Source organism: Thalia democratica, chromosome 1, assembly GCF_965202585.1.
Source record: "Thalia democratica chromosome 1, ktThaDemo2.hap1.1, whole genome shotgun sequence".
NCBI lineage: Eukaryota > Metazoa > Chordata > Thaliacea > Salpida > Salpidae > Thalia > Thalia democratica.
In genome coordinates, this window is record NC_139165.1 from 25,747,969 (window position 1) to 25,760,837 (window position 12,869).

Sequence of the window (12,869 nt, forward strand, 5' to 3'; positions counted from 1 at the left end):
TAAGTATAAGAAGTCAATAACTTATTAAGCTGTCAATATATTTTTAATGCATTGTTTTAATGTGAACTAGTTAATGTTTGAACGTCTATTAATACAGGTTTTCATACGTTAGAAAGATAAATATAGTTACACTGGTTTGTAAAGTACACTCGTTTTAGTTAATTTCAAACATAGTAATAAAAAGTTAAATATGTTTTTAGCGATAGTATGTTTGTATATTAAAGTGCAGATTTGTAATGGAAAGGATGTTTTATTTTTTTTATAAATTGATACTTCAGCATTAAAGTATTTAAACTATGAAACTATTTCACTAATATACTACAAAAATAAAAGAACACACAAAAATAGTCCTTAAAATTTCAATATTTTATAGAGTTTTGCAATTCCAACTTATAAGCGATTCTGCAACGAACTTAGCTAAATAAGTATCAATAATTATGTTCATTTCGTTTTAGAATTTTTAAGATACTCATAAAATTATAAATCATGTAATTGCCTGTTGTGCACAGTTTTTTTTTTCAATTTTACGCTGGTTAGTTCAATTAACCGCCAAAACATATATTTTTTATGCAATTTAAAAAAGCAACTATGTTTTTTTAACTATCATAAGAATTATTTTTCGATGATTTACTTATCAAAATGGAATACAAAACACTAACGCAAGAATCTAACTCAGGGGTCGGCAGCCTTATGTGACTCGCGGGCCAATTTTCTTAGAAAAAATTTCTCGCGGGCCGGATTATTTAGAAAAAATCTTTGAGGGCCGCACTTATCTAAAAAATATTCTAGTAATCAGTAGAAAAATATTATTTAACATCAAAAATATAACAAGTTAATTGATATTAGACTATTAATAAAGAGTATTTATTGAATTAAGAGCCTGATGTAAGTTTTTTTCACAAAAAACATAATTTTTATTGTTTTTGAAATATGTATATTTTGCTGAAAAGGAGGTCGCGGGCCGCAGATTTTGAGTTAGAGGGCCGCATTTGGCCCGCGGGCCGCAGTTTGCCGACCCCTGATCTAACTGTTAATTTATAGCATGTACAAAAAAATGTTTTAATGAACCTTAATAGACCAGTTTTAACAAGTTCATTTGTCATACACACTATATAAGTTTAAACAAGGCTTAAATTTCAAAACAAAAAGCGAAAAAACAAAAGGTAGTAATTGTAATTATGACGACATTGACATAATATACTAAATAAAGATCAGAATCTAACATTTATACCCAATACAAAACATAATAACTTACTAAATAATACTTCGGTAAAAGTCTTTTTCTTAATCTTAAGATAGAATTTCTATATTATATACATATAACTTTATTTCACAATTTGTTTTTTATAACAACCTGCGAAACATTGTTTATATTTTAATAATTACAATTTTAAAATGTTTATAGTTTGATAGAAGTTTGTAGTGTAATAATGTTTCAGGAATTTACTGAATCAATATCTAAATGATAACCTGTAAACGGTGGTCCAGGTCGTTTATCAATAACGTTATTGCCTAATAATCATTTTTAAGCAGAATCGATAATACGATCTTAACTGCAAATCAAAACAGCCAATTACATGTAAAAACTTTTTTTTAAACTTGTTAATTTTAGCAACTAGTATATACGTTCTATCGCGGTTTGTAAAAACTATACCAACTCTACTTCTATTTACAAAAAAAAAATGTTCATAGATTGTTTACATTATGACAAGAATATCTTTTAATAATTTTTGAGTTTGTAAGTTTATTATTTTTATTAGTTTTTTTCGGTTTATCTTTTTCGAATTGAAGAGTTAAAACAAATAAAAAAAATATCTAATCAACTACAAACAAAATTGCCAGAATTATTCATCCATTTATAGTCCTCATATAAAATATATAAGATAATTGACGTGTACTATTCTTTAATCGTTTAGTGTCGCAAAAGAGTTAAGTATGACTGTTTAGAATATAAATGATTGATTCATTCTACAGTTAAAAAGTTATAGTACATTGCTATTCTCATAATTTTTTAGTTTACGAAAGTAATCTTCTTTTAAATTTAAACAAAATCAAAAAAAAATAATATTTGCAAGCGAGTAGTAAAATTTCCGATATTATTCTTTAGCTGATTGAAAAGTTGCTTTAAACTTACGCACTTTAACATTTGGCGCCAAAACTTAGTTGGTTACCAGATTAAATTACTTTAAGTATTTCCATTGTTCTTAATTATGTGAAAATGTTTCTCAGAAAAATTCAAAAAAGAAGTTTTGTTCCAAAAACAATTTTTTAATCTAATTCATCATAAAGCTAAAGTGATTTTGTTAGTAAAGTATTATAAAAAAAAGATAAGTTTCTAGTTTGTGGTTTGCTATGCTAGTTCAAGTAAAAGTCTTAAAGTTTAAAGAAGCTTACTAGATTTATATTCATTCATCTGGCATACTATCCTAAGAAAATTTCAAAAGTTATGTAATAAAGATGGAACTTTCCGTGAAAGTACTTAAAAGTATAATGAGAAATGAATGATTTAGTTTTATTAGTATTCCAAGTTATGTAATACTTTTGTGTTTGAGTTGATGTTTTTAAAATTCTTGAATCAGTTAAATAATTTAACCGCTAGTACAAACATTCATCATGTGCAACTGTGCACTTTTCATTACAAATATCTTACATAGATCTAGTTATCAAAAAAAAGAATAATGGGAATGTGCACAAAATAACTCGAAAAGTTTGGTGTACAAAAAATGGAGTAGAAAATTATAAATCTAAAACTTTAAATTCATTTTAGTATACTAGCACTTTTTTGAAATAAGTTTGTTGTTAGAGTGGTAATCAATAAATACAAAACATTATTTTGTTGCGAAAAATTAACAACAGAGTTTAAATTGGATCACAGCGATTTATTATGCAAAATCGTGTTATCATTGTTTATAATGGATATGTAGTTTTCTCTGCATTAGCTTATATAAACTATTAACTAATCAAGTTCACAATTAAAAATAGGAAAATGTTTTCTAGCTCGTTTCAACAACACTTTAGACCCCTTGGTTTTGTTGTTTATGTTGCAGAAACTTCTACTCACATGAAATTATATAAGCAATTAATCACAATAACAACAAAAGCACAATAGTATTTATGCTTTATTAGGCAGAAGTACATAAGTGACATCTATAAACAATGGAAAACTAAAAACTTTTTATGATGGAGTGCTTGGTACAAATTGAAATTTTTAGTGGAAATAACTTATAAAGTTGAACTTTTTGAGGATGTGAAGTGATAAACATGTCAAATAGGCCAGAAAGCGGCTTTTCAAAGATCTTAAATCGTTGGCTGCATTATCACGTCATTGATTTTTTTTTTGTTAGGTTGGAAGGTATTTAAAAACTAATACTAAGGGAAAAAGCTAAATATACATTTTTTGTTTTATAAACTCAACGTTTTATAACTATAATAAATTTTCCGTGAACTATTAACCAGTGAATATTTTTGAGGTTACTTTAATATAAAATATAACGACTTAAAAAAACTTTAAAGACAACACACGTGTTGGCAAATGATTAAAAGATATTCTATTAACCACAACACTAAACACACGCCAAAATTTCCACGAAAACTTTTAAATAATGTCGTCATAAACCTACGTCTTTTTCCTTTGCCAAGTTACTCCAGTTTTTCTTCCTATTTTGTAAAAAGTTTTTTTTAATTAAAAGAAATACGTTTAGAAGAATTATGAGCAATTTTTAGTGTAGATATTATCTAGTTTACTATAAAACCAGTACAATAACTAAAGAAAAAATTAATTTAAAGTAAATTGATGAATTAAAAAAAGTTTAAGTTTTTCTATAGTGCAACTTTTTTTTTCAGAAACAGACTGTTGTATCGAGTTTTTTGTTTACTACAAAGTATGTGTCAAGTGATCATCATAAAGGCACTAATCTACTAACATAATTGCAGCATTGTTACGTCATAATCGTTGTCGAATGGCAATTAGTTTAGCATTGTTATAAACGTATACAAATTTAATTACAACTACATTTACCGTATAATCATCATTCGAACTTATTATAAGCGTTTTTGAAAGTGAGAGTTTTTAAATTTAAAATCTCATGGACAACAAAGTTTTGAAATATTTAGTCACGCAAAAAGCTTTTTAATGCTTTGTATAACCGCAAAAATACAAACGTGTCTACGTTTTGATTAGAAATTGAAAATTTAAAAGTCATTCAATTGTCATTGACAGTATAAATGTCGCCTTACATAGGTCTACTTTATTCTTATTTTTGATATCAATATCAGACTGGTTTTAGGTAACAGCTATATAATATTTTCTTTCATGTTTCTGGAAAATTTAATCTTTTAAGTAAAAATAAAATTTGATTGAAAACAACTTTATTTAATCTTTTTATTTAAAACGGGCTTTGAGTTTTTATTTACTCAGTCTATTTTAGAACAATTTATAAAAAGATTGTTTTTTTTAAACAATAAGCATTTTTTTTGAATTAATCGAAATTATATTCTTGCTTACTATAATAAAGCAACTGTTACAGGTTAGGAAAAAAATAAACATAGTTTTGCATAGTGAGTTATTAAACGTACATTTCGTCATATTTTCTGTTAAAATTCCAGACTATTCCGTCAAAATGACCTAATTTATTTCAGATGCGACTTCTTGAGAATAATATTAGCAAAAATAGTTATGATATCATTTACAGAAGCTATATTAGCAACTTTTCATAAACATTTATACAGAAAATAAAAGTAATTTAATAGTGTTGGTAGTAAATCAGATATCCAACAATGTAGAAGTTATCCAAAAATATAATTTACATTTACTAAAACGGCTACTAAACTTTATAGTAAAACATGCTATACTTTCTTACTGAAAACAATAACTTGTGTTTTCTTAATTTATTTAATAATTAAAGTGAATTTATATTAATAGTGAAATCACGAGTTAGCAATTAGTAAATGAGAACATGTGATGTCAATAAAAAATTGAGCACGTGAGTAGCCATGAGGAATTTCAGTAAATACTTGAACTTTGTAGTATTGAGTTGCACCAATGATGTTTTTGTATGAAGCAGATTTTTTTTTTGTGCTTTTAACGTCGGCAACATCAGACAGAAGCTAAATGAAAACATATTTACTTGTTGCTTTGTTAAAAACTAATAGCTAAACATTTTTGTTATATTTTTAGCTTCGTAGCGTTAGTCTAAGTTACACTGCTTGTGAATAAGTTTAATAAAATATTTTGTGTTTATTTTTTTGAGATACTGGTGTTAATGTGGTTTTTAATTTTTTAAGTTTTTTCATCTAAAAGATGCTTTTATATGATGACAACAAATAATCACAAAGAAACAATTATGATGGCTTATTTTTTGCAGACAGATAGTCATCTGTAAAAAAAAATTATATTGATTGTTAGATTTAATATACTATCATTGATTTTCTTTTTAGTCAAAACACATTTACTAAATAAAAAACGTTCAGCTATTTTTCATTAGAAAATCAGCATTTATCTTTTCTAAATAGAGTTTTTAAACATTTTAAAGGTAAAACTGTTCTATGTATATCATTTATAAGAATTTGTTTTCTACATAACTGACTACTTCAAAGGAAATTCTTTATAATTACGCGAATCAGTTTAAACTTTTACACACTTACATCATAACACTTCTTTAAATCAAAGGTAATTTGTTATTAAATCTTATGATTTTATCAAATAGATGATTACAAACAGTTATTTATTAGACTGTAACAACTAAAACAATTTAAGAAGGTTGTAATAAATTTTATTAGAAGTTTCATAATTTTCTTAACTAAACTTTTTTTTTAAAGTTCTAGTACAGAAAACGTGTACCATTAAGTTATCTAAAACTAATGTTAAAAAATCTTATAAAAACTAAAAAAGTGCTTAAGTATACTAAAGTACACTATATACTTTTAGATATCAAGAAACCTTGTTTTTATAAAATATTAGGTGAAAAGAACTTTAGCTGTTTGTTTTATTAAAATGTTTTTTCGTGCACCATGCCCTAGGGCCAAATATTTTGGACATTTTTTGTTGTGAAATAACCTTGGTTAAACGGTAAAATAAAAGTATATTTTACTTAATACTCGTGTTTTTAATGAAAATCGCAGCAAATGAAATTAAACTTCAAACATAAAGTTACTTAGAAATTGAACTAAAAAATTGTCTAAATTGTGCTTATTGTATCACGAACATAAAATGTTTAATTAAGCCGGCGACTTAAATCAATTATGTCATGATTAAATCTATAATTTAAAAATATTTGATTAAGATATAACTTTGCCTAAGGTCCGGAAATTTAAACTGATAAGAGAAAATAATCTAATCAAATTCAACCAGGTTTTATAAAAGTCACACGAAGGAAACTTCTAATTAAAAAAACTTTTGCCCAACATTTTTGCACATGGTTAAACCGAATAAGGTGAAATTTTATTATGACGTATAAAGTTTAGCCGATTGCAGCAAATATTATGCAATAATTGTGCAAAGTTTTCGCTTACAATTTACACTTTCACTACATGTTTGTATATTACATCTTAATTTTTAACAACTTTAAGATCTAGTGTTAATTTTTTTAAAAAAAGGAATACAGTTAAGTAAATAGTTAAGTTTTTATTTTAAAAAGAAGCACGTAGTAGTATCATTAACTGAATAATATAAGTTTAGCTAATTTCATAAGAGTTCAAAACTGACTTTATATAACAAAGTTGTCGATAAAAGGGCTTTTTGCATACTCTAATTTCGATACTTATCTCAAATATTATTAAGAAATTGAAGTTTAAAATAAGTGAACTGATATCGAGGTATTAAATAAATATAGTACTAGTAGTATTTTACTTTTTTTTATACTTTAGGTATTTGATAATAACTTCAAAAAATATCTATTGATATTGTAAAAAAAAACTTTCTAATTGTCGATGTGTATTTTTTCTGAGTTTTTTGTGCCAAGTTTTATAGTGTTATTTGTTGTTCTTTGGCCATGAATCTAACTTAGCAAAATTATTTTGTTTTATTAAAACCGTTACTAAAAAAAATCTTAGATAAAATGTTTATCAACAAACTAAAAAATTGGTAAATGTCTTTAAGATTACGTTTAGTGTCAAATTTTCATTAACTGCCCACTTTTATCACAATTTTTTTTTTGTCTAAGTTGCTAAAAGTGTAAACTAAAATATTTTTATTGATCACGGTAGGTAGATAAACATCAAATAAAGAAAAATTAAAATTAAAAAAAATAACTGAATTCTATGTTGGAGAAAACAATAATTTAAAGGTAAAAGCTAACATATCAATGTTATATAAGTACTAAAAATTTGGCGCTTTGTTTGTTTTATGTTACTTTTAATTTAAATAATTTTAAATTTTAAATTAAAAAATGCAGTTTTTAATTTACTTGCAAAGTATTGAAGCTTCAGCAATAGCAACTTTTTCTCTTTTCAATTCTCTCATACTACACTTCTATCGTATTTAAAACTCTATATTTAAAGAAACTTATTTACAATTTTTAGTCGAATTTTTCACGAACTTAAATTGAAGTCACAGTTTGTTTACAAATCTATACACATATTATTGTATATTATGTTAATGTAATATTATTTGGATAAGCGAAAAATGTAGGTTTGCATATGCTTTGTACTCGATGTTATAAAATACTTAGAAATATTAGTCGAAGTAGTAGTTATTTACTGTTAAATTGTTAATGTATTAATGCCTTATTACTAATTGTTGATAAAATTTTATCTCCAAAAATAATTTGAAAATAGTTAAAGTTAAATTGTCTTCAGATATTAAAAATTTTCAAAAACAAGTTAAACTAAAATAATAAAAAAAAATACAAATTAAATTAAAGGTCATGAACTTAAAATTAAAACACATTATGTCATTTTTCAAATATAGAAATAGCTTAATAATATGGAAAGTGTAAAACCACAATTTGAGGAAAATTTATTTATTTGATTTGCTTTGATTGATGCATGACTTAAATAGGAAATAAGACTTGGATTTTATACTGACATAACGATTGATCGTAAAAAAAAGTAAAAGTTATTTCTCATTATGTATATTTTATTTGGATTTTTTTCATATTTAATTGTTCATATCGGGTGTAATCTTATTGTGGTATGTTTCCGCACAAAACAACACATGAAAAAAACTGTTTTTGAAAATAACATAATCGTCATTTTTAATATTGTAGATAACGTAAATAACTGACAGGCTTTTTGTTTTTTTTTAAGTTTTGCATGTTTTACTAATACTAGAACTTTTAATCAATAGTGTACATTTTAATAATTTATATTACCGACGACTTAATAATAACTTTATAACTACTCAATTGTTGTAGGAATTTTATAAACCATATGTTGACTAGTTTTGGTTTTTTTGACGTAATAAAACTTTAAATCAACTTTTAAAAAAGTACAACTGGTTTTGAAAAGTAAAGCTATGTTCAAATAAAATTTGAAAAGCTCATAAATTTAACTTAAAAACTTTTGAAAAAAAGCTATATAATATATACCATCGCAATCCTTAAAATACAACAAGATTTTTAATTCATCAAGTTTTAAAGCTTAAGATAAATGTTATAAGAAACAATATCTAATTTTCTTTTTACATAAATAATTTATTACTTGTAATCTTAAAAGAGAGATATTGTTTTAATGAAATTCTTTTAACTTAATGAAACTTTGAACAATGTTTATATATTAATCAGTTGTTGCAAAATTTGTTTTTGAGCAAACTTAATTTAAATTATTTATAATAGTTTCTTATTTTTACTGCTTCAAAACATTTAAATGTTTTAAAATTTATAACGTTAAATTAAAAAAAAAACTTTAATAAAATAAGCACTAGTAAAACAAACCTAGGTAAACCTTTTTTATTTATTTTGACGTGACAATGATACAGCTAACTAAATATGATTATGTTTTAGTAATTAGACTGTGTTTATTTTACTATTTATAAATCTTTGATCAAGGTTTACACACAAAAATTAAATTATCACGATTTGTATTTTAAAACGTGAAAACTTGAAAATGTTCTTTGATGTTTTAACCCTATAGACTAAATACGCTTGAAAACGTGATTAAATTAAGTAATGATGTTGAAATTATTTTTTTCAAATTATTTTAACACTAATAAAATGTGCATACTAAACATAAATTCAAACATTAAAGAGCATATTTTTTTACACTAAAGTATAACATAAAACATGAATATAATAATCTGTCATGTCTATAAACAATTTTATCTTGCTTTTATAACTTGAACTTTTGACTGATAACTACAAAACTATAATTAATAATATCTTAAAAGTAATGACAGTTGATTTTCTATTTTTTTAATTTACGTTTTTAATATCAAAATTGTTAATTTATTTAGTTATCAAAGCTAACAAAAAGATGATTGTAATAAGTACTGACATCAAAGAAGTTTCGAGTTTAATTAACAATAACAGTAAGTATATTTAGTTTCAAGTAAAGAAACTTTTATTTCATTAATTTAAGTGTTCATCATGGCAAATGAAAATTGTTTTATTTTCCCATCAAGTATTGACTTGTTAAAGCAATTTAACCCTAAGGTTACAAGCACAAAAATTAACATGTACAGTAACCTCTCGTATCTTTACGCACTCGTGACGTTACGCACTCATGATGTTACGCACTCTCGTTTGGTACGCATTTTAAAATTCTAAAGTTTTTCTTTTTTTGGCAAAAATTAGGTTTATTGTACATTTTTATTTTAAAATATATTATAATACCAACTCACCTCTCTATATCTTTAGATTTTGTAAACTTATGTTTGTTGACTGATTGATAAACATTTAGTTATACCTCAGTATATCAGAAATTTTGTTAACAATAAAAGATTAAATTAAAATTCTAAAAGAAATATGACTGTGTAAAATGATGAAAAAGTAATAAGAGTTCAAAACCCAAATAAATATTACAGCACTTTTGCCCTAATTATAAATTGAATTTGCATTGTAGAATAGAATAAAAATGTTAAGCATCAAATAAGTCACATTTGAAAAAGATAAAATCTACTTATTATTAAATTTAGTAAAATTTTTCAATGAGTATTATTGTTTTAAATAAATTAAATCCTTTTTTTATAATATATGTATAGTTTTATCTTTTGTTTTCATATTTATAAATAAAGTAAACAAATTGTTAAAAGTGGGAAAGTCTCCAATCTGCTTTTAACTAGAAGCAATATCAAAAAACAGCAATTATAGTAAGTTTTTGGTACCTCTCGTATCTTTACGATATCTTATATCTTTACGCATTTCTTTCTTTCTGTAGACACAATGTGCGTAAATAAGCGACAGGTTACCATACTACTTTCATGTTAGATAGTTTAAACTAAACCATAAAAGAAGTGATTTGGTTTATCAAACATAAAACAGTTATAATGTGAGCCTTTAAGGTTTTAAGGACCAAAAAATAAGCACATATAATATTTTGTTTATAATTAAAAGAGAGAAATGAAAGTATGTAGAATAAAAATTACTTTTTCTTTAAAAAAAATAAAATAATCATTAAATAATAAACTTCTATAAGCTTGTTATATATGGTTAACTACTCTAAAATACTTAAATCAGTATGCAGCATATAATTTTGCTAAATAGTCGCGTGGCAAAATTTTCGCTAAGGATGGTAAGATTATTAAGACTTATAAAGCTTCGAGGATAAAAATCTAGTATTTTACTACTGAATTACAAGTATGTTTAAATTTGTCAAAATACTTAAAAAAAGTTATTTTCAGAATAAACTAAACTTATAACAATGCTAAAAATTATAGTTTAAAGTATTTGTATTTCGTAAAACATATTTTATAGAAGCACAAATGGTTATAAATCGTTTGAATTCATCTTTTGCAAATATATTTTCGTATATTTTTACTGCTTTATTCATTTAATAAATTTTAGTAATCAATACTTTTAAGCAACTTTGATTCAACAAGTTAAAATCAGTATTTATGTCTGATAGGATTCAACTTATTATTATATACTTTACAACTTAATTTATCAGTTCAGAAAAGCTAATCCTTTCTAATATTACATTTGAGAAACTAATATTGAGTTTTAAAATTATAATAAAGACTTAGAAAAATTTCGCTTGGTTACCAAATGTAAAATTGTTTTTTTTATTTAAATCATTGATCAAAAATACTACTTTTTTTTTTTGACTTTCCTATTGTTTTCTTATTCGTTTAAATTAATCATTTATTATCATTACTAAATATAAATGTGCATTTTAAATATAACAGTTATTCATTTTGTAGTCTTTGAATACTAGCACTTTATTTAGTGTTACATTTTGATTTTACAAATTGTTTAACAAATGTCCAGCCATACTTTTACAACTTTCTAATTTGCTTAAAACTTTACATAATACCAGGTATACAAGCAAATTTAATTAAGATTAAAAATTAAACATGCTTTGAAATTGTTTTTAGTTTATTTGCTTGTAATTAAAATATAGAATGAAAACAACAAATCGAAATAACACAGACATATTCATAAAACAAGAAACTTGTATTTTTGAAAATTTATAAGTTTGAATTTATTTTCACTTAAGAATAGCAAAACTAAATCTTTAAGATATTTTTATTTTATTTAAGGTTTTCTTCAGAAATTTGAATAAAAATATTTTAAACAAAAACATAACTGTATAATTTATTAGGAAATTTTAGTTTTGAATTTGATCTTACTTAGAAATAAATTAAAACTATTTTAGGCTAATACTGTATTTAGTTTTAGGTTCAATACATAATTTCGTACATTAAGCTATCTAAAGAAAGCACTGTAAGCAATAAATACGAAAGCAAAAAAAAAAAAAGCTCTTTAGACAATTGTTAACTATACACAACAAAAGTTTAGAATGTATAAAATTATGATTAGTTTAAAAAACAAAATTGTTCAATATTAAAAGAAAGTTTAAAGTTATGTACAAATAACTAAATATTAGTAAAGTGATTAATCTAATTTCAGTTTATTAAACAATAAATTGTTATCAAAAATTAAGTTTGTTTTCAGGAAATTGATTAAAAACGTCATAAAAATTTAATTAATCCATAAAATTCACTGAGACCACAGATTGACATGTTTTAAAGACTTCACAAAAATAAGTTATAACACCGAAGAAGTTTCGTAAAATCTGTTTTGAAAATAAACAGAACGTTTAGTTTTGAATGACATCTTTAAATTCGCACACTTGTAGGTTTCAAAAATAAATATACATACCAAAAAACGTATAGTGACAAAAATAAGTTGCACCTTTTACGTATCTATTCCGCAAATTTATCAGAAGGTTTGGTAAAACGTGACTTTTTGGTAAGAAGGAAAGTCTTACCTTAAATAGTTTAACTTAGAACTTTACTTAATTATTTTAAGTTTAGTACAATCAAGACATACTACACATTAAACTAATAAAATTATTTCATAGAACTACACATAAAATTTTAGGATGTTAATAAAACAAAAGCTAATTTGTTTTACAAACTTTTTATCAAAAAGTTTACAAATTTTGGACCATGGGCCGGTGTGCCATTGGGGAGGACAAATTACGTCAGAGTTGCATTGTTGCATCGTTGCAGGTTTTGATGACGTCACACATTCGTAATTACGAAACAAAAGATCCCCGGATGCAGTCAATGACATGCACTTGACCTGCCTCGATTTTATGCCGCCCCCGCAACTTCTGCTGCATTCACCTTAATCATCCGACACCCATCTGGATAAGTTTAAATAATGATTTATATTGAGAAAAAATTTTACGCTATTATTTTTTGAATTTTACAGTTGTTTTACTAAAGTTACAGCGATTTTTAAATGCTTAGAATAAGCATTTGAATTCTT

General features: G+C 24.4%; 1 pseudogene; it reads right to left on the reverse strand.

Annotated features, from left to right (window-relative positions):
* Window positions 1–4,926: 4,926 nt before the first annotated feature.
* The window catches only part of LOC145834780 (A disintegrin and metalloproteinase with thrombospondin motifs 18-like), a 63,000-nt pseudogene continuing 55,057 nt past the window's right edge, over window positions 4,927–12,869 (reverse strand).